This window comes from Macaca thibetana, chromosome 12 (genome assembly GCF_024542745.1).
Source record: "Macaca thibetana thibetana isolate TM-01 chromosome 12, ASM2454274v1, whole genome shotgun sequence".
Classification (NCBI taxonomy): Eukaryota; Metazoa; Chordata; class Mammalia; order Primates; family Cercopithecidae; genus Macaca; species Macaca thibetana.
The window spans coordinates 36,733,653-36,757,335 of NC_065589.1; the positions used below are offsets into that span (position 1 = coordinate 36,733,653).

Below are 23,683 nucleotides of genomic sequence, written 5' to 3' on the forward strand. Positions count from 1 at the left end.
ATACCATTGCAGGATGGAAGGTGGGTTGAGAAGCCACAGAGCTTTCAAAGCTTTTAGAACGCAGTGGCTGCCAGATGGGTAGGAACAGAAAAAAGGATTTGAAAATGTTCAAAGGCAAAGAGAAAAAGAGAAATGGCAAGCGAAAGAGGAAAACAAAGCCCGGTCTGCGCTGCTCTCCAGGGGGACTTTCCAGGCAGCTGAAAAGTGTGTGTGCCGAGCGGCTCCAGGTGTCCGATGGCTCCGCGGCTGCGATGACTGACTCCGTGTTTGCCACTGGGCGTCCTCGGTGCGTGGAGCCAGGCAGCTGCACGGATGGCTCTGCTTTCTCAGAAGCACTTGAACGGTTTTTGGTGTACTATATTCTGAAACCACAGTAAAGACATTTATTTGAGGTAGGTTGGGGACAGGGCAATCTGAGTCAGGGATTTTCAGAGCAACGCAGTAATAGATCTTATTGGTTATAGATATTGATTTCTATATATGTAATTTATAAAAGGAGGTTTATGGTGAGGAATTGGCTCTTGTGATTATGGAAGACTTCTGCCGTCTGTAAGCTGGGGACCCGGGAAAGCCAGTGGTGTGATGCAGTTAGAGTGTGAAGGCCTGACAGCCAGGGGAACCGATGGTGTAAATCCTATTCTGAGGGCAGGAGAAGGTGAAAGGCACTGTCTCAGCTTAAGAAGAGGCAGGAAAAAGCAGAGTGTAAATTCCTCCTTCCTTGCCCTTTTATTCTATTCAGACCCTCAAGGGACTGGATGAGGCCTATTCACGTTGGAAAGGGCGATCTATTTAAACGGAGTCCGCTGATTCAGATGCTAACCTCATCTGGAAACACCCGCAGATATACTCAGAAACAGTGTTTCATCTGGGCACCGCGTGGCCCACTCCCATTGACCCCCACAAGGGCCTTGGATATTCCAGTGGGTTCCTGGCCACCTTTAGTTTTCCATCATAGGAGACCATCAAGCAAGACAGGAAGATGCCTCCCTCAGGGAGGGTGACGTGAATGGCATTGAATGGGAGCTTGGACCAGTTCACCTCTCAGGTCCTTCCACTGCCAAGATTTTCTGATTATTCTGAGAATTGGTGGCTTTTTCCTTTCTGATTTCAGTAAAAAGATATAGAGATTAGAAATAGCATGACAAACATTTCCCCAAAGTGAGTGTGTGTGTGTGTGTGTGTGTATGACACAGGTTAACCATAAGCTGTGTGAGGTTGGTCCCTCCCCTTGAAGACCTTAAGACACCCCCCTCCTTTTTTATTGAGACAGTGTCTCGTTCTGTTGCCCAGGCTGGAGTACAGTGGTGTGATTATGGCTCACTGAAACCTCGACTTCCTGGGCTCAAGTGAGCCTCCTGCCTCAGCCTCCCAAGTAGCTGGGGCCATAGGTGTGCCACCACACCCCACTATTTTTTTGATTTTTTTGGTAGAGATGGGGTCTCACTATGTTGCCCAGGCTGGTCTTAAATTCCTGGCCTCAATTGATCCTTCTGCCTCGGCCTCCCAAAGTGCTAGGATTATAGGCTTGAGCCACCATGCCCAGCCACTTAAGCTCTTCTTGACCCTCTATGTCAGCATAGTGAGGAGGCCTTGGCAATGAAAGGTAGAATACACATTGTCAGTACAAGCACTGTTAGTAATTGACCACACCCATTTTGGGTGCCAAGCAGCTGTGAAAATTCAACTGAACAAATAACACAAAATTGAAAGTTGATTTGCTGCTCCACTGCAGAAGTGTCTCTTGCCAATGTCCCAGTTAGCAGGCCAATGACAATTGCCTCTGCCTCAGCCGTCAGCCCTTGCTGCCTTGCTTTACCATGGGGTAGAAAAATTGGGGGGAAGAGTGATGAGCTGACCAGACAGAATATCACAATCAGAATCTATTTTCTTCCCTCTCCATTGCTGCCTGTTCTCTGTAACCTGATGGTTTGACGGCAGCTGCTTGAGAACCCTACAAATCTCAGATTTGCCAGTAAAGCAAAATAAATATATAAATAAATAAAAAATCCATCATCAGCTCCTGGCCTCCTGACCCAATCTTGAAATGTGTTGCAAATATGCTGACACCAGGGTTGCTGTATTTAATAGCAAACAGCATCAGACTCCAGCTCACACCTGCGCTGGACTGCCCTCCACATTAATATGCTTCAGACCCTTCTGATGGCCCCAGCCCTCACAACACACCCAGAATAATACATTCAGGACTGGGGAAGGCTGAGCATGGGGGAGAAGGGATGTGTCTCCGACTTCTAATTCCTACTTGAAACTGGGAGCGATAATAATGACAATGGCCCTAATGATATCTTGAACTTCCCTTCTGCTATTAAGGATCTCAAAGAACATACCAGATGCAATTATCTTATTAATCTTTATCTGTGACTGATGGGCATTCAGTTTTAATTTAGAGAGGCAGACAGGAGGAGCGATCACTTATTCAAGACTTACGACAAAATTACCAGGTAGGAAAGGTGGCTGTCAACCCTGGCTGCGTGTTAGAATCAGCTGGGGCAACTCTTGAAAAATACATGGGTGTTACCTTAGAACCAGTTGTTCTGAATGTATTCAAAAATTTTCCGGCCAGGCGAGGTGGTGCATGCCCTGTAATCCCAGTACTTTGGGAGGCTGTAGTTGACAGGATCACTTGAGCCCAGGATTTCAAGACCAGCCTGGGCAACATAGTGAGATTCTGTCTCTATAAAATACTACTACTACTACTAATAATGATAATGTTTTCCAATAACGGAATTGAGCGTAAATTTTAAAATTGAAATTAAGTCAGAATCTCTGGGGTTGGGGCCTGATCATCCATTTCTTTAGAAAACTTTCTTTTTTTTTTTTCTTTTTGAGACAAAGTCTTGCTGTTACACAGGCTGGAGTGCAGTGGCACTATCTCAGCTCACTGCAACCTCTGCCTCCTGGGTTCAAGTGATTCTCCTGTCGCAGCCTCCCAAGTAGCTGGGATTACAGGTACATACCACCACACCTACCTAGTAGAGATGGGGGGTTTCACCATGTTGGCCAGGCTAGTCTCGAACTCCTGACCTCAAATGATCCTCCCACCTTGGCCTCCCAAAGTGCTGAGATTACAGACATGAGCCACCATACCTGGGCTGTTTAAAAAACTTTCTAAAGTACTTCTATGATGCAACTGAGATTACAGAATATATTCTTGCAGATAGGCTAAGTTCCAGCCCTCCCTGCACTTACCAGTATGTATCATAATAAAATAGAAGTACTATTCTATTTACCCTAACGTAAGTAGGTGTTTTACATGCCTTAGCATCCAAGATCATCTCTCTGGCCACTGAGGTGAAGAGAGACCTATATTTATGGATTGCTTACTTTATGATGCAGAGTTAGCTCATCTTAGCTCATGTTGGTCTTCATAGCAACCCTGTGATGTGAACATAATCTAATTTTACATAAGGAACAATGTAAGATTTGGGGAGGTCACTTCCCAAAGGCACAGTGGGGAGGAATTGGAGTTTGAACCCAGGTCAGAGTCCACTGTGGCAAAACTGTAAATGTGTACTATTGCCTATTCTATGTGAATGATAATTGTTCCTGATGCTCTTTTCTAATAAGGATGGGGAAGAACACATTTGTCAAGTCAAGGGCCACAGAACATGGACCTGAGACACTGTTAATCTGTTCCGGGAGGAAAAGCACATGGTGGCTGCAACTGGGGCCTCTACCTGTTGAGTTCGTGGTGGAACACAGTTAGGGTGTAATATCTGTCTGATTTTTTGCAGTGGCCAGACTGGTGAATTAAATGGAGAGATGATTGGAACCACAAACTCTGCACCCTTTAGAACAATGCTTTTCATTGTATCTGTAACACAAACCATATATGTAATTTAAAAATGTTTAATAGCCACATTAAAAAGCTAAAAAGGAGCAGTAAAGTTAACTTTAGGAATATATTTTATTTAACTCAATCTATTAAAATAAATCTAATATGTAATAAACATAAAATATTAATGAGATATTTTATAGTTTTTTTGGGGGTACTAAGTATTAATACTTCTAGTATATTACAAGTCATATAAAGTTTTAGCAGAAACACTGATTTATATTTAGGTTTCATGAAATTTACAATTGAAAAAGTAGACTCACATACTCAACTTGTTCCAAAAATATTTAAAAGTTTTCCAATACCTGAATCACACACACGAATTTGTTCTTTTGGAGACAGAATTTCGCTCTTGTTGCCCAGGTTGGAGTACAATGGCATGATCTCGGCTCACTGCAACCTCCGCCTCCTGGGTTCAAGCAGTTCTCCTGCCTCAGCCTCCCGAGTAGCTGGGATTACAGGCATGCGCCACCATGCCTGGCTAATTTTGTATTTTTAGTAGAGACAGGGTTTCTGTATGTTGATCAGGCTGGTCTCAAACTCCCGACCTCCGGTGATCCACCCGCCTCAGCCTCCCAAAGTGCTGGGATTACAGGCGTAAACCACCGCACCCAGCCACACACACAGGTTTTAACATTTTACTAATTAAAAGAAGGCCAGGTGCAGTGGCTCATGCTTTCTTTTCAGAGCTGTAACACTCACTGCGAGGGTCTGTGGCTTCGTTCTTGAAATCAGCGAGACCATGAACCCACCAGAAGGAATAAATTCCGACACACACCCACTATGTCTTAAACCTTGGCCGTGGTTCCATTTATCATCTAGCCTCCTCAGGCTCCTACTCCAAAAGGTCTCTGGATATCAGTGTCAATTTGGATCTTGTGTCCAACATTCCTCAAAATGTTTGGGTTATTTTCCTTTCCCCAATTCAGTCGTCTGAGTAAATGGTCAAAGATCCTTTTGGGGGAAGAACTGGGGGAATCAGAAGTGTGTGCCTGCTGTGGTCTTATAGAGTCCTTTCTCGTGAGGACCTGATCTCTCCTTTTGTCAGTGGGCTCTTGGTCATAAAAATGGGCAAGGGATGATGATACTGGAATAACCGCCCTTAGTCATCTGATTATCCATCTGTGATTTCTTTAGTTGGTATCAATTGAGTAGTACCCTTGTTGGCTGCCTGTCTATTTTGCCCATAGGTATTCATGTTCTAGAAACCAGCTGCATAATCTCTTTGCAGGCCAACCTCCCTGCTCCAGTCTTGCTACTCATTATAATTGAATTCACTTGGCTCCTAATGGTTCTGAGTTGTCAACTTGCTTCTATTGTTTAGGAGTCCTTTCATCCCATTAATATTAGAGAGTCTAGTTCTGCAGTGGCCTTTCCTACTGTCAGCCGAGAGAGGAGAGCCACCACTGAATTTCTTAGTGACACTGAGGCCCTTCTCACCAGCAGATTCTTTAGGGTCTTCTTTTGGGGCATAATCATCTTTTATGATTTTCCCGGCCTTTCTTGGTATATCTACTCCAGCCTCTCCACTTTTCTGAGACTTTTAATCCTTTCTTCCACCATCAGCCATGGCAATTCCAGCATTTCCACCTCACTTCATGTGAGCATTGCCTTTTTTTTTGTTCCAGGAGCCATCTAAATGTGAGCTTGCACTATGTTCTATGGTTCCTGCCAGAGTATTAGATCTTTTATCCTGGAAGAGGCTCTCAAATGGACACTTATTTACCCAGCCTTATATTTCAATCTCCTGATTAAGCACCATCAAAATACAATTCCATGTGCACCCTCCCAGTCCTGCTGGTAGATGCTGGCTAGGTCTTGGAGCCTCTCAAGGGTGTAATTCCCTTTTTCCCCTTATCAGGCACAGTATGTCCTGGGCTGGGTTATGTTGTAATTTAACTAACCCTAGCGAGAGGATTAGTGGCTAAGAAGGGAGGTGAGGGCAGATGTCTTGTATAAGACACTTGTGGCCTTATGGGGAAAAGACTTATAATCGCCATCCAATGGTGGAGTGTTGCTTTTTAATAGGGAAGGTGGGCCACTTTTACAGGCTTGGAAAATTTGGGAAATGGGGGATTAACCCAGCTATTCAAATTCCTTGAGTCAGGGTCCCATTTTATCCTAACCACAGCCCTGACCCTGGCACAGCAGATCTTCCTAGGTTAGGAGTTTAAACTTTAGACTCAGCTATTCTGACAATTATGTCCTCTGGCTTGTCTTCAGTTTTCTGTGCCCTCCCACTGCAGCAGACAAGAACCTCTTACTGTCCTACTGAGAAGGTTGGGATGAATCCTCTCAGCTTTTTCTTTCCTCTTTTCCAGACTGCAGTGTTTCTCCATTTATCCAAGTTTAGCTTTCCCTGATTTTAGTTACCTGTGGCCAACCACGGTCCAAAAATATTAACTGGAAATTTCCATAAATAAACAATGCATACATTTTAAATTGCATGCCATTCTGGGTGGCATGATGATATCTCATGCTGTCCAGCTCCATCCCACCTGGGACATGAATCATCCCTTTGGCCATCAGATCTATGCTGTAGATGCCACCTACCTGTTAGTCAGTTAGTAGCTATCTCAGTTTTCAGATCAACAAAACACAGTATCAGTAGGGTTTGGTACTATTCACACTTCTAGGCATCCATTGGGGGTCTTGGAATGTATACTCCAAGGATAAGGGGGAACCACTGTGTTAGCAAAGCTTAATAATAGCCATTATTATCCTTGTAATTACTATTACCGTCATATTACCCAGACCATTTACTCAGGACCTGGAATACAGAATACATACAACAAAACCACTCTCCTCAAATAATTCACAGTTTACTGGGAAACAGAGACACACAATCAATTCTAATTTTAGAAGCCACTTACTTTAATAGGTGTTCAGGTAAGAAGGCAGACAATAGCTTTTCATTTAAAACAGTTTAAGGATTTCTGGATTAGACATTGTAGTAGACATTGGGTTGTGCCACAGATTCCCCTTCAGTGAAAGACTTGCTGCTTGCCCTAGCTGCTAGGAATGCTGTTGACAGGCAGCCTCCAAAGCCAGTTCTTCAGAGAGTCTTCATCCAGTTCCCAGACAATATAGGAGTATGAAGACATGGCCATCTTGTATCAAATATCTGGTACATTGCAATAGCAAATGTACCCCCCTCTGCTGGTGTACATCCCAAAAATCCACCAGCACCTGATTTTACAACTGGACTGGACCACTGCCTTGTGCCAGGGCTCAGTGTTCCATCGTCCACCAGTGAGTGCTGGAGTCTCATTGCCAGCCAGATGGGAAGTGATAGAGTCCCAAATTTGATCTCTTCTCATGTTTTCTCTTACATTGGTGGTACTGATTGCTGCAGGTTGGGCTCCTTGGGAAGCTGACTCAAGAGGGAGTTGAGCATGGAGTTCAGCATGTAGGAGGTTTGTTAATGATGGTCCCCAGGAAGGAAAAGGAAGGAAGCAGAAGGGCACAGAGGAAGAAATTGAGCTGCTGCTGCAGGCCCAAGGACAGCTTCAGCTCAATTCAGTTCAATTCTGGGAGCTAAAATGACTTTATAGTTATCTGGAATGGGGACGAGATGGCTGCGTCTGTATAGTCCTACACTGTCCAGTAGCTTAATGCAGGCTCTCTGAAGGACTGGTTTTGGAGGCTGCCTGCCTACAGCACTCCTAGCAGCTGGGCCAGCAAGTCTTCCATTGAAGGGGAATCTGCATGGTGCAACTCAGTGTCCACTAAAATGTCCAATCCAGAGATTCTTAAACTGTTTTAAATGAAGAGCTCTTGTGTGCCTCCTTACCTGCATTTCTTTCTTTCTTTCCTTTTTTTTATACTTTAAATTCTAGGGTACATGTGCACAATGTGCAGGTTTGTTACATATGTTTACATGTGCCATGTTGGTGTGCTGCACCCATTAACTCGACATTTACATTAGGTATATCTCCTAATGCTATCCCTCCCCCCACCCCCTCCCCACAATAGGACCCAGTGTGTGATGCTCCCCTTCCTGTGTCCAAGTGATCTCATTGTTCAATTCCCACCTACGAGTGAGAACATGCGGTATTTGGTTTTCTGTTCTTGTGATAGTTTGCTGAGAATGATGGTTTCCAGCTGCATCCATGTCCCTACAAAGGACACGAACTCATCCTTTTTTATGGCTGCATGGTATTCCATGGTATATGTGCCACATTTTCTTAATCCAGTCTGTCACTGATGGACATTTTGGTTGATTCCGAGTCTTTGCTATTGTGAATAGTGCTGCAATAAACATACGTGTGCATGTGTTTTTATAGCAACATGATTTATAATCCTTTGGGTATATCCCCAGTAATGGGATGGCTGGGTCAAATGATATTTCTAGTTCTAGATCCTTGAGGAATCGCCACACTGTTTTCCACAATGGTTGAACTAGTTTACATTCCCACCAACAGTGTAAAAGTGTTCCTATTTCTCCACATCCTCTCCAGCACCTGTTGTTTCCTGACTTTTTAAATGATTGCCATTCTAACTGGTATGAGATGGTATCTCATTGTGCCTTATCTGCATTTCTATTGAAGTAAGTGGCTTCTAAAATTAGAATTAATTGTGTGTCTCTCAGTTCTACTAAACTGAATTCTTTGAAGGGTGGGACTATGTCTTATGTATTCTGTATCTCAGGTCCTGAGCAAATAGTCAAATGCCTAGGATTAGACGCATCGACGGTATTTAAGACTTGTCTGTTGTCGAACGTTGAGTAGGTTTTATCATTGACCGTCTTTGATGGGTAGATAGGCTTTCAGGAGTGCAGTTGTTGGTCATGAGAATCCAGGCCTATCACTAGGAATGCTTCCTCCCATTTTCTATCCTGCAAATGTTAATGATCACTTGCTAAGTTCCAGGTATGACTCTCGATGTTATAAGAAATGTGACGAACAGGACACCATTTTTGCCCTCAATGGGGTGACAACTTTGAAGAGCAAGAGTCAAAGGAAATTAGAGCTATATCAGGTCATATTTTGAGATTCATCAGGAAATTTTGATGTCTTGGTTGGACATCTCTGAGCTGATCCTCATAATTCTAACTGTCTGGATCCAGGCCAGGTACGTGTGATAGGCTGGGCCAAAGTTAGTGGAAGAGTTAGTGTTGGCTGAGAAATGAGAGAGGGTAGAACACCACTCACTTCATCGAACATAGGTGTCTTTATCAACACATCAAGAAGAATCTGTGCAGTTTGAGCCTATATAGCAATGTCTTTTATGGTGTTAAGTAGCAGTACACTGAAGTATAACACAGGCTTTAAGCATAGTGGTTTATACCTGTGCTGTTCAATATAGTAGCCACTGGCCACATGTGGCTATTTAAATATTCAATTAAAATTAATTGAGGTTGAATAAAATCACAAATGTAGTTCTTCAGTTGCACTAGTCACATTTTAAGTACACAATAGTGACATGTGGCTAATGGCTACTCTATTGGACAGAATAAATTTTAGAACATTTCCATTCCTGCAGAAGGTGCTGTTGGATGGCAATGATTTAGATGATCCCTGACTCACAGAACATTAGAGCAGGAGCTGCATTACTCACTTATTACACGGGGACACTGGGACCTATAAAGCAGCTAAGACTGGGATCACTTGAGTCTCAGTTCAGTGATTCTTTGTTTACAGACTTCTTTTGGTTCATAGGCACGTAGATCTTCTTTAATAGTCCAAGATACCTACTATTAATATAATACAAATTATCCTTCCATGCCTCTATTCTTCCTTCCATCCATCCATCCATCCATCCATCCATCCATCCATCCATCCATCCATCCATCCTTTCCTCCTCCCATCCCCTGACACACTCTACTTTTCATTCTAACTGTACTGGTTACTGGGACTATCCCAGTCAATAAGACACAATTCCTGATGAGAAGGAGATTATGTAAAACCTAATAGAGGACTTAGAAATATGATGATGATGCAGTATGATTGGTGCCGTGATTGAGGTCAGAGCCAAGTGCAGAGAGCCCAGAGGAGGTAAGATGAATCCTGGCTTGGGACATGCATTACAAAGGAGATGACGTTTAATTTGAGTGCTGAAAGATGAACAAGAGTTTATTAGGTAAGAAGGAAGAGAAGGCATCTAGGAAGAGGGAGCAGCAGGAGCCAGAGTGTGAAGGCATGCAAGTGCACTGAACTTGGGGACAGTGGCAGTTCATTGTGGCCTCGGTGTGGCTGTGGGAGGGCTGGGGGTGCAGAAGCAATGCTAGGAGACAAGGTCTGGTCCATCTGTGTCAGAGCTTGTATGCCAGGCTGAGAGGTATGGGCTTTATCTAGCAGGCAATGGGAGCCTTTGGAAATAAAAAGAAGGAGAAGGATGTGATTGGATCCATGTTTTAAGATCAATCTTTGGAGGTGTAGGGAAAGGACCAGGGGTGCAACTGGTTCACCTCCCTGGATTTGTCCAACATGGAGTCAAACTCCTGAATCTTGCACAATAATGATGTTGTTACTTTCTTCTTGGAGTTATATCACAGTTAATATCCCTCCAGTTAAGCATTGTAAGCATTTCTATCTTACTTTTGCTCCTCCTCTTTCTGACTCATTACCCACAGGACTTCCCCATCAGCCTCCCCTTAAACCACACTTTCTCCAGTATCAGATCACAGGGGAGGTAGAATAGAATATGGGGGAGAGGCCAGGAAGCAGTCACCACCACCATCGGAGCAACCTGAAGCATATGTAGCCCCAATGCCTGTGTCCCTAGTGTCCTCTGTACAGCTCCTTGAGAAATGCCACTCCTGCTATTTCCCGGACACAGGTGGATCCTGGGATGACGGAGGGTCATCCTCACTCCTGCCTGGAAAAGAGCTGGAGTCATCAGGGAAGAATGAGTCCTTCCTCAACTTGATTTTCTCCAAGAAAACTTAAGGAATGGAGCAGCGAGGAACTTAGAGAAACCACTTACCCAGTGGAAGAAAATTAGGTTGTGTTCCCATCCCCTTCTCCTGAGGAGAGAATGCTTTGTTGGGCTAACAGTTATGTTGGACTAAGAGCTATGACAATATGCAATTAATAGTAAGTTTCTTTGTAACAGATAATAGTCAAAACATCTTGAAGCCCATTCACAGAGACAGCTTTGAGGGAAGCCTCGGCTGTCCACACACACATCGAACACTGTCATTAAGCCCTCCTGGAATGACAGCAGCTATAGTTCATTATCCTGGGTGGTGGTTGTGGGGGGTGCTCTATTTTTTAAATTTTCTTTGAGAAAAAAATGTCTTTTAAAACTTAATTTGCAACACAACACAGGCTCATAAATGGAAAAGGATGTGGCCTGATGATTCATGGAGGAACTCAAATGACGAGGGGCTGTGCTAATTTCTGACAACTGAGTGATTTATTTAAAAAGAAAGGCCCCGCACCCCCTAATTGGATACTTCCATTGGCCAGATGAGTATGAGTTTCTCGGCAGAATTTTACATAAATAAAATTAAGTCGTATCTTTGTCTGTGGATAGACATGCCCAAACACATCTCTTAAAAACCCTATTTATTTTTATGAATAAAAATAAGCCCAGTCTTTTCATTTCAATCAACATCAAACATTGCAGTTACTGATTCAACATCTATTCTGTCTTCCTCCTTATGAAGGAATCATATTTTGTTTAGGGCAAACACGTGCCTACTTAAAAATCTCAGCCAGGAGTGGTCACTCACGCTTGTAATCCCAGCAATTTTGGAGGCCAAGATGGGAGGATAGCTTCAGGACAGAAGTTTGAGACCAGCCTGTGCAACATAGAACTCATCTCTACAAAAAATTTTTTTAAAAAATTAGCAGGACATGGTCACTCATGCCTGTAATCTCAGCAATTTCGGAGGCCAAGGTGGGAGAATAGCTTGAGGCCAGGAGTTTGAGACCAGCCTGGGCAACATAGTCAGAATGTGTCTCTACAAAAAAAGTAAAAAAAATTAGCAGGGCAACTATAGTCTGAGCTACTTGGGAGGCTGAGGTGGGAGGATTGCTTCAGCCCAGCAGGCCAAGGCTGCAGTGAGCTGTGATTCCACCACTGCACTCCTGCCTGGGTGACAGAGTGAGACTCTGTCTGAAAACTAAAATAAAAACAAAATCTGCCCCTTCCTTGCATGGATTTCTTTACTCCAGCGGTGGCTAAATTACTCTGTCCTGGCCAATGAGATGTGAGGATTTCTGAGTGGATTTCTAGAGCCGAAAGATACTGTTTTTTCCTGATAAGTGGGGGTGGACTTAGCTGTCAAATGTGTTTCGTTCTTCATCTTTTCTCCTTTCTTCTGCTTCCTGCCTGGAAGGCAGATGAAACACCCAGGGTGACGCAGCCACCTGGTAGCTCTCTGCTGGGGGCTGGGGACATAGGAGTGAACAAGGGGCTTTCTAGTGTCACTATGCTTGTGGTCCAGTGGAGGATACAAACTTGCAAATGCAAAATCACAGACCAACATCCTGAGCCCTAATAGGGAGAGAGGGGGATGTAAAATATGGGACCAGCTTGAACCATGAAAAAAACCTAAACCCCAAATTATATGAAAACTCCCAAATTATAAAGTCAATGACTACAGCAAGAATACTCCTCTCTCTTATCTAAATCTGGGGATGGGGAACCTGGGAAAACATAGGCAGCCTGTCAGCTGTAACTTGGAACAAGCGTCTGGAGTGGAATAGTCCAAGTGTGGAGCGGTTGAATTTGCTTCTCTGAATTCCTAATCACGGTTCCTGCCTGCATCAGACCAGGCTGAGCTGGACTTGGATGTGATTCTAGGAAGCATGTGAGCCTTGGCCCTCAGGAAATGTCTCTTTTGAGGATGACTATACTGCCACTACTAACCTAGGAAAATGAGTGGATTTGACAGCTCAAATTGGTGGAAGAAACACTTGGACCAGCCTCAGGCACTGCTTGGGCACTTAGCCAGCTGAAACAGGCATGACTAATCACGAAGCTCATTTGGTGGCATAAAATGGACAGTTCTATTGGGGTCAAGTGAGAGGCCTGGGGAATATTCCCAGACGTGTGCTTTCCAGAATCAAAGGCAAAATGATTTTTTTAACAATGACAGGACGGGTGGCATGAACATTTCCAGTACTGTTGGCATCTTTCTCCCTCCCAATCTTTATAATCTCAGGGGTGTTGGTAAAAACATTTAACCATCAGTGTGGTAATTGAACTGACCATTCAGAAGAGATGCTGGGTGTAACATGGGATATGGTCTTGCCTGGGTGCACCCGATGACTTTCAAGTGCTGTCCTCTGGCTTCTTTCCAAAAGGCTCATGTGAAGTGTGCACCTCCCAGAGCACACTGCTGTGTGTGTACTTCCAGAACAACACACTCACACACACACACATCTGCCTACTGAATAGTTGTAAACCAAGACAGACACACCAATGCCAACAAGTGGCTTGGATGCTCTGTTCAAGAGGTGGTGGTCTGTGAAACACGAATCCTGCAAGATGGTGTGCTGGACCAAAAAAATCTGTTTTATGGTCAAATGGATTTAGGGAAGTGCTTCATCTTCTGTTTACTTCTTGGCAATTTATAATGCACATTTATATACATAAGAGCTTTGAGAAGTCTTGCAAGAATGAAACCTATTTAATTTTGATATATAAGCATTTCCCACCTTTTTCTTTTTTTTTTAAACCCCTGGAATTTTCCTGCCTTTCTCCCATCCTCGTAGAACCCCTGTCCATGAAACAAACTTTTGTGTTTGTACTTGGACATATAAATAACAAAATAAAACAATAAGACAAGATATGAATGCACAGCAAAAGTATGTAATTATCTGTATGTCAAGAATAAGTGTATTTTTATGTTGAACCTGAGATGGATATTTAAGGTACACATGAATTGCTGCCAATCTAGGCAGCAAGCAAATCTCAAGGCACTGTTCGGCTAGGGTCAGCGTTCTTGTGATCAATTTCTGAGGAATAAACTACCCCAAGACTTAGTGGCATTAAATAACATTTATTATGCTCAAGATTTTGCAGGTCAGGAATTTGGACAGGGCTCAGAGGGAACAGCTCATCTCTGTTCCCTGATTACTGGGATGGCTCACATGGTTGGAGATGGCTGGAATAGTTCAACTGGGGATATATATCTGAGGCTATGTTTCCAAGTGTCAGTTGTGTTTCTCAGTTTTTCTCCATGTCACGTCTGCTGGGGTTGCAATGTCCAAAGTGACTTTCTCACTTCCATGTCTGGTGCCTGGGTTGCAACAGCTGGAGCAGCTTGGGCTAGCTGGTCATTGTTCTCCTTCCACAAGGCATCTCTGCTCATCTAGCTTGGGCTTCCTTACAGGATGGCGGTCTCAGAGTAGTCAGACTTACATGCTGTTGGCTTCTCTCAGATTGAGTCTTGGAAGTTCTAGAATATCACTGCTTCTGAATTCTATTGATCAAGCAAGTCATGGCCAGCTCAGGTTCCAGGGGATGGAAAATGCTCCACTTTTTTGATGGAAGGAGAAGCAAAAAATTTGTGATTATCTTTAATCTACCACAGACATCTTACTGGTCAGCTCTCTTAGACATCAGATTCTTAGCCGAAATGCCAATTGTGTCCCACCTGGCCTCAGATTTATCTTAAGCAATGCTTGGAAAAGTTCTTTTAGCTCTGGATGCCACTCAGAAAACATACAAGATTAATGACTGAACCCATCTAGATACAAAATACAAAACAATAATTTCAATGCCTATAAAACCACAGACTAGAATTACTATTGCATGTGGATCTAGCATTAATGCCTATTATCCTGTTTGAGGGATGAACTGTTAGAACCTTTCTCCAGACTCCAGAAAGGGTCAGAAATGCCTCTGATCCGGTCTTCTCTGATCTTTCTCTCAATATCCTGTTCTCATGTCCTTCACACCTTTGTGATCCTCATTAGTTTCAGCTAGATCAGTCACATTTGGGCCTTTATATAAACTATCAAGAAGACTCAGTTTCTGACTAGGATTGCGCTAAGATTTTTTTAAAACACATACACATATTTAATTTTGAGAAAGTAATACAGAAGTTTACAGCTACTATTAGGTATCTGTAAATTTTACCTTTAATGACCAAAACTTCACTTACTTTTGCACCAACCTAATAGATAACCAACAACCATATTCTCACTTCCCTAGAGTTTACAAATATCAACATGCTAATCTGTGTTCTATAAAGTTTATTATTATTATTATCTATTTATTTTTTGAGACAGGGTCTCACTCTGTTGCCCAGGCTGGAGTTCAGTGGCGCCATCTCAGCTCACTGCAGCCTCTGACTCCTGGGTTCAAGTGATTCTCCTGCCTCAGCCTCCTGAGTAGCTGGGATTACAGGCGCCAACCACTACGCCCAGCTAATTTTTTGTATTTTTACTAGAGACGGGGGTTTCACCATGTTGGCCAGGCTGATCTCAAACTCCTGACCTCAGGTGATCTACCTGCCTCAGCCTCCCGAAGTGCTGGGATTACAAGTGTGAGCCACCACAGCCGGCCTGAAGTATTTTTTTATTGCATTTCCCCCCTCACATCCCCAGAGGCAATCACCATCATGAATTTAGTGGGCAGGATGATATTTTAAGTGTAGTGTTTTCATCAACAATTTTACATCTCTGTTTTTCCCTGTTTCTAATTTACTGCTGCACAGATCAGCAACTGAAATTTAAGGAGGCTGACTGTCTCAAAATTCTCTCTGCTCTATTATTTGTGACTAGCTTTCCTCTCTTTATATGGTATGCTACTGAGGGGATTATTATCCAGGCTTTGTGGAAGAGAACTGTTTTAGGAAGAGACACCCTGAAAATATTTCTCTGTCTGAGCAGAACCATCATCCCCACCATAAATATTATCTGCAAATTGGTCCTTAACTGTTTCTAGGCCACCACACCTATAACCTCTGGGCTGTAGATATAAAAACCACAGGGCTTTGTCAGAAAAATGTGTACATTCTCTGGCCTCTCCAGTACGTTGGTATCAGTGTCATCTTGTTCCCACAGATGCGAAGACTGGCATGCAGCTCAACACTCCGTGGTTGTGATTCTCAACTCTATCAGACTTAACTCCTCTCTTTAAAAATACTGTAATGCTGGCTGGGCGCAGTGGCTCACGCCTGTAACCCCAGCACTTTGGGAGGCCAAGGTGGGCGGATCACGAGATCAGGAGATCGAGACCATCCTGGCTAACCCGGTGAAACCCCATGTCTACCAAAAACACAAAAAATTAGCTGGGCGTTGTGGCAGGCGCCTGTAGTCCCAGCTACTTGGCAGGATAATGGAGTGAACCCGGGAGGCGGAGGTTGCAGTGAGTCAAGATCGCACCACTGCACTCCAGCCTGGGTGACAGATATAGGCTCCGTCTCAAAAAAAAAAAAAAAAAAAAAAAATACTGTAATGCTCCTTTTCGTCAACTGTATAGATAATGCAACTTACCTTCATAAATAATTAAAAAAATATAATGACCTGGCTATAATATAAAAGGGAGATAATCTTATAGTAAAGTAACAGTTTCCAATATGTAAATGCTTGGATGGAATACCATAGTCAGATGATGGTACCTGTATGTCAGTCATCAGGAATGCAGCAGCCATGGCTGGATGCAGTGGCTCATGCCTGTAATCCCAGCACTTTGGGAGGGTGAGGCAGGTGGATCACTTGAGGCCAGGAGTTTGAGACCAGCCTGGCCAACATGGTGAAACCCTGTCTCTACTAAAAATACAAAATTCAGCCGGGTGTGGTGGCGCACACCTGTAATCCCAGCTACTCCGGAGGCTGAGGCAGGAGAATCACTTGAATCCAGGAGGCAGAGGTTGCAGTGAGCCAAGACTGCACCACTGCACTCCAGCCTGGGTGATAGAAAGAGACTCTGTCTCAAAAACAAACAAACCAAACCAAAACAAAAGAAAGGAATGCAACAGCCATGAATGTAGGCTGATCTAGGTATAGTCATTAGCAGGGTGAGTTTCTGAAATAATGAGCAATTTTTGGTAGAGTTTCATATAAAACAAAGTACAGATTTCTTAAAAGTTAAACATAGAATAACCGTATGACCCTGCAATTGCACTCCTAGGTATATAACCCCAAAGAACTGAAAACAGGTATTTAACCCAATACCCATCCATGAATGTTCATAGAAGCACTACTTATAAGAGCCAAAATGTGAACACAACCCAAATGTCCATCAATGGGTGAACGGATGAAGCAAATGTGGACTGTATGTATAATGAAATATTATTCAGCCATAAGAAGGAGTGATATACTGATACATGCTATAAACATGGGTGCACCTTGAAAACAGGCTAAGTGAAAGAAAGTGGACACAAAAGGTCACATGCTGTATATTTCCACTTATATTAAACAAATATCCAAAATAGGTGAATCCGTGGAGACAGTAGATTGGAGGTTGCCAGTGGCTAGGTCGAGCAGGGAGCAGAAAGTGACTGCTTCATAGATGTGTGGTTCTCTTTTCCGGTGATGGAAATGTTTTGGAACTAGATGCAGTGGCGGCTACACAATAATGTGAATGTGTATTTATGTCACTAAATTCGCTTTAAGAGGGTTAATTTATATTATGTGAATTTCACTTCAATTAAAAACAAAGACTGGGTGCTGTGGCTTACACCTGGAATTCCTGCAGTTTGGGAGGCTGAGGTGGGCAGATCACCTGAGGTCAGGAGTTCAAGACCAGCCTGGCCAACATAGTGAAACTCCATCTCTACTAAAAATACAAAATTAGCCGGGTGTGGTGGTGCACGCTTGTAATCTCAGCTACTCAGGAACCTGAGATAGGAGAATCGCTTGAACCCGGGGGGCGGAGGTTGCAGTGAGCTGAGATCGTGCCACTGCACTCCAACCTGGGCGAGATAGAGCAAGACTCCATCTCAAACAAACAAACAAACAAAAAAGTTTAATCTTTCATAGATTTACAGGTTAAGGGCATTTTCAGAATTCCATGACTATTAAAACCATGCAAAAAATACTTGGTGTTTATATGCAAACCCAAGTTAGGATCTAGGCGAAGATAAATTATAAGCAGGTTTTTCTCCTGGAGGGTTGTCTGGTGTGGGACATTAAAAAAATCGGGGAGTATTTTGTCATGCGGGACAGCGCCTTTCCTTACAGAATGTCTAGAGTCCCCATCCTCAAAACAAGCTCGCACATTTCCAGCATGTGACCTGAGGGAGGTAAATTGGTGCCACGGTCTGCACCTCATCTACCCCGTCCCTATATGCAATGGCTATCTGCTGCCTCGATGTCCTGCTCTGGAACCGGGAAAATAATCCACCGTGAGACCTCTGGGATGGTGTTAAAAACATTAAACTTTCTCCTCCTTTTAAAAGAGAAAGCTTGGTACATTATTCCCAGGTTGACAATCTCAGAGCTGTTAGCAGACATAGGCTTGGAGACGTTGTTACGTTTTGTTTTGGTTTTCTAAGGCACTAACGGCCAAAGCCACAGTGCTGAAATACTGTTTCTTTGGCTCTGTCTTTCTTTGGCTTTTGAGAGAGATGCTAGTGCTAATGCTGTTTGGCTTGAACTGGCTGCATTGTCTTTTTGGAAACCACTTTCTCTTTGCTTTTCCTGCTTCACTCCCCTGAATGCACCTTTCTTGCCAGGCCTACTCTGGTGTCAGCAACAAGGCAACCTACTGACAATTTATCTCTCTGGTGATGTTCCTGTTTAACCAACAGACCCTTGGGGAAGAATTGCCAGGCGCCTACAGAGCTGACTTTTAGACCTTCCAGAATGGAGTAGTAAGAGAGAGAACTGCCTGAAACATGACAGGTGTAACAGGTTAGGCCAGGGCGTACCCTTAGGAATCCACTCCTCTTTGGATCCTTTAAGACCTGTACAGGGTCGGTAGCTGCATCTACTGTGGGGACCTGGCAAGGGCTGGGCAGAGGAGTCATCTCTTGAAAACGGAGGTCTCTGGGGACCAGGCTTAGGGAACCCTGTGTGACAGAGTCAGTCCAGGGCAAGAAGGGGAAGATGGAGAGAGAGGACCCTGATGCATCCCTAGGAGCCTGCCAGGGGAGCATGAGGGGGGCAACTGGAGAAGAATGCACCCAGGCATCTGTGAATGATTTCCTCTGTCTGTCAAAGCCAATGCACATCTCAGATGTTTTTACTCTAAGCCCAACTTTCTGCCTCTTGCCATCATTTTCTTCAGATGTTTAGCAGGAGCTCGAGGCCAGCCACGTGGCAATAGCCTCATTTGTTTTTATTTAGTTCCTATGAACGTAGGCTGTTTTGCACATAAAAAGAGCCAAATGGACATTAACCGCTAGCCACTCACAGTCATTCCTGTGCACATTCAGGTTTGGTCGGTGCACATGTGTGCCATGTGGGAACAGACGGCGTTGGGTCCTGCTTCATTCATTTCGCATCGTTACGCGTTCACCTGGCTCAAGCTTGCATGCTGGTACCTGGTCGGAGTCTCTTATGGGAACACATCATAAGAGACCATCCTTTGGCTGCATGTCTGTGGGATTCCAAATTTTCTCACACATAAGTAATTTTTCCAACCACACAATGCCATTTTTCTAACTTTTCTATTATACTTTTAATGTATATTCTTCTCCAAAGCAATTGCCAAGTTAAAGGGCCTGAACTCTGTTACTGTATTTGCAAGTTCCCAGGTTACTCCCAAAAGATGCATTCTATACCCCCTGACCCTGGGGAGCTGGGACACCTCTCTTGTCACCATCATTCAATCATTCATCCAGTACAGGGTGGATACATCACAGCATCTATTGTGAGCAAATGCTGTGTCAGGAGCTGGGGGGTTCTGATCCCTGGCTTCATGGCACTCCCAGCTTTTGAGGTGGTTTCTCAAAATAAGGTTCGTGGATCACTACAATGGAATCACCTGGGGCAGTTACTAAAAATGTAGATTCCTGCAACTCGCCCAGTCTACTGAATCGGAATCTCTGGATCCAGAGCCCAGGAATCTGCATTTCCAATACAGTTTCCTGTTGCACATTAGGATTTGAGCACCATTGGGCTGATGGAATGACTCAAAGCTCCCTTGTGCTCAGGAAACAAGAAGGATTCAGGATGGGGTATGAGAGACTAGCTCGATGGTTCAGCTGGAGCGGGAGGAGGAGAGCTGTGCAGGTCTTTTTGCCAGAATGTCCCCTCCTACAGGACCCAGAAGAAGTCACCAAGCCCAGGGCAGGCTGTGACTAATTAGCAAACCGTGTGGATAATTTTTTGCTTCAGCTGAGCGGGTCCACCCACAGGCGGAGCAACCCCGGCCACAGAGCAGGATAAGAGCATTTTCTAGTGTCAAGATCACTGTTCCAAATGAGTTGAGCGAAACCAAGCAGCGCTGGGGAGGGGGAACATGTGGCTCTGCTCAAGAAGGGAGCCGCGTGTGAGGTGCACGTGCCCACCCATTCTCCGTGTGCTATCTGACCCGACCAGCTGGCTGGGCCTGAGAGACTTTGATGTGAGTTGGGATGGAGAGAGAGGTGGCACCGGCTGAGGAAAATGTGTAGATTTCATCACATGAACTGGGGGGCAGAGGACTTGAACCAGCTGTGTGGGAGTGGCTTGGGCATGCCATCAAGCAGAACGGGCAGGGCTAATCGCCAAGTTGTGGCCCTGGAACAGAGCAGATACAAACTTGCAGGTGTCAGGTGCGTGGCCCCAAGAATTCTCCCAGGCTTGTGGCAGCCAGTGGCAAAAAACTGAGCTGTGCTTAGCTTGCTACAGATAGAGCTGACCCTTCAGATGATATACAACCTCAGAGACTTGATGGCTTCAGTAGTGTTCGTTCTGGGTCCCTTTTTCATGGTTCCTGAATGGACCAAATACACATGTCCAAGATTCTTTGGGCATTTGTTGGGTGCTGCTCTTGTGAGATGATCCTGGGCTCACTGGCAGACTCAGCTTTTGTTGATTTCCCCATATGGAACAGCCTGCTTGAGGCCAAACAGCCTTGCATACCGCAACCAAAAGCAGGGCATTCTGTTGCACTGCTCTTGGTAGATACCAATGTCCTCTTTGTATAGATCACAGCAAGCTGAATTTCTGATTTTGCTCAGAGAGGCAATCAGCCCAGCATTCGTCTTCATTAGGGCCTGAGTCACCACATGAGGAATATGTGTTCAAAAATGCTCCATCTGTGGCTTTATTTATCAAGAAAAATGAACATTAATTATTTTTTTTCTGGCCTGACCCCCGTGGCGCCTGATCATTTAAGAGCAAAATAGTTGACCCAGCATAGGCATCATGTTTGGATATCAAGGTGACTTAGGGTTGAGCATCGAGGTGGAAGCGTTAGGCTACTGTTCCAGGAGTGCAATTCCCCAGGACTCTTGTTCTGCACCCTGTGATCTGCTCTCATTGTCTAATCAACAGCATCTAATGTTTTCCAGCTATTGAGGTTGGGGTGGTTCGGGGGATTAGTGGAGTTATAGAAAGACCATGTCGGCATACGTGGAAGTATCTGTGACCTCATTTATATGAACTCAAACTGCTTACCATCTGTGCTGGAAAGTAGAGGAGGTGCATGTGTGTGTGTGTGTGCATGTGTGTATTGCATGCAATTCCCCAAAGAGCACAATTTTAATAATTGGTTAAAAAGTAGAGAGCTAAAATGAAAACAATCGGGAAAGAATATCTATTGATCAGCAGCAAAGCTGTATTTGGTGTCTGCTGGAAAAGAATCATTCATCATAAGCAATCAAAGAGAGAAGAGAAGGGAGGGCAGACACTCCCCAGCCTCACAGCTCGCACTGCTGCCTTTCACAGGAACTCAGCTTCTCACACAGAAAAATCTGTTTTCAGTTTGACGGAAAAACTGCCCCTCGAGTCATAAACGTCTCTATATTTGTAAGCCTCTTCCCAGTTGACAAAGGATTTTGGCAAAGTTTTTTTTTTTATTTGATCCTATCCACAGGGGTGGAATGATGAACCCAAGACCGCACAGCTAGAAAATGGCACCCTGGAAGCTGGATCGGGCTCTGATGATTCCACATTCGGCTCAGGGGCAGCTGCCTCTCCAAAGACCAAGGGTGTTACCATGGTGGAGAGGTTGTTGAACTCAGAGGAGGGGAGGTCTGCATTTTTACATCTTGCCCTGCCATCTGCTCTAGGGAAGGTCTTAGCTTCATTTTACCTCCTGCACTTAGGATGATGACATGGATCTCCGTCTCAGCAAGTAAAAAGAATCAAGTGGCTTTTCAAATTCTATGAACAAAGGGATTGTGCAAATATTGAAACAACAAAAAATGCAGTTCTGGAATAGTTTTTATTTATTTTATTTTATTTTTATTTTTTGAGATGGAGTCTTGCTTTGTTGCTCAGGCTGCAGTGCAGTGGTACAATCACAGCTCACTGCAACCTCTGCCTCCCAAGTTCAAATGATTCTCCTGCCTCAGCCTCCAGAGTAGCTAGGATTACAGGTGCCTGCCACCACGCCTGGCTAATTTTTATATTTTCACTAGAGATGGGGTTTCACCATGTTGGCCAGTCTGGTCTCGAACTCCTGTCCTCAGGTGATCAGCCTGCCTCAGCCTCTCGAAGTGCTGGGATTACAGGTGTGAGCTACCACACCTGGTCACTGGAATAGGTTTTAGATACAGCTCTTCATCTGACTTGTTGCTCTTAGGAGCAATTCCGTTTCATGTCCTCCAAAGGTGGGTCACATTTACAACACTGTTAGCTGCACACAAAGAGTAATGAGACCCCATTGAACAACCAAAGCCAAGAATCAGTAATTTGTTTTAGTGTAGACAGTTAATGCTTTATAGGAATTACTGCCATCCTCAGGACACATGGGTCATCTTCATAATCATAGATGTTAATAATATTAATATGAAGTAAGAGCCTTTATAAAATAGGTACAATGTTTCATTGTTTCATTGCATTTTGATATTAAATGAATAAGTAATGTGAATTACATCTAAACTACTGAAATATGCATGTCAGCATCTGTGCGTCAACTTGAACTTTTTCTTAATATTGTTATTAAGCGTTACAGACATATTCTTTTTCTATACTGCCATCAGGAATGCAATCTTAATGTGTCATTACCTGCCTACTTCTGAGCTATATTACTGGGTTTCTATTTATATGCTGGTTCAGTCCCTATCATCTCTGGACATAGGCTAACAGCTAATACTGCTAAGAAAATTACTTTGAGTGGGCCAGGTGTGGTGGCTCACCCCTGTAATCCCAGCACTTTGGGGGGCTGAGGCGGCAGGTCACCTGAGGTCAGAAGTTCGAGACCAGCCTGACCAACATGGAGAAACCCCGTCTCTACTAAAAATGTAAAATTAGCCTGGTGTGGTAGGACATGCCTGTAATCCCAGCTACTCAGAAGACTGAGGCAGGAAAATCCCTTGAACCCGGGAGGTGGAGGTTGAGATGAGCCCAGATCGTGCCATTGTGCTCCAGCCTGGGCAACAAGAGTGAAACTCTGTCTCCACAGAAAAAAAAAAAAAAAAAAAAAAAAAAAAAAAAAAAAAGAAAGAAAATTGCTTTGAATTTGCCATTTCTTTTTTTCTTTTAAATAATTATGCCAAGTTTACATCAGTCATCTCCCCCATATTTCCCTAAATTTTCATATGCAGAACTGAACTGATTTAATAATACAGACCAAAGGTGTGGGCACTTTTTTTTCTTGCCTGTCTACATTTACCATAGTGCACCTCAGAGGCAACTAACCATACAGGACATAGAGTACTTGACTGTACAGTGTGGGAGCTGAACTTGGTAGTGCTGACTTCCCCACTGTTACCACTGACAGTGAACTCCTCGGCGGGAGGAGCACCCCCCTTCACACACAATCAGCACCAGCTGTAGTCCAATTAAACTCAACAGTGAACAGGTGTTCACAGTAATGACTTCCACACAA

At 44.0% G+C, this 23,683-nt stretch overlaps 1 protein-coding gene across 6 annotated transcripts in view; it reads right to left on the reverse strand.

Annotated features, from left to right (window-relative positions):
- Positions 1-23,683, reverse strand: part of EEF1B2 (eukaryotic translation elongation factor 1 beta 2) — a 954,602-nt gene that overhangs the window by 268,814 nt on the left and 662,105 nt on the right. Inside the window, exon 1 of one of the 6 annotated variants that reach the window (XM_050750899.1) lies at positions 1,246-1,255. The exons of the other annotated variants lie outside the window; for them this stretch is intronic. The gene's annotated coding sequence lies outside the window, so the exon portion shown is untranslated. Of the gene's footprint in view, positions 1-1,245; positions 1,256-23,683 lie in introns of those variants that run through there. 6 annotated transcript variants of the gene reach the window in all.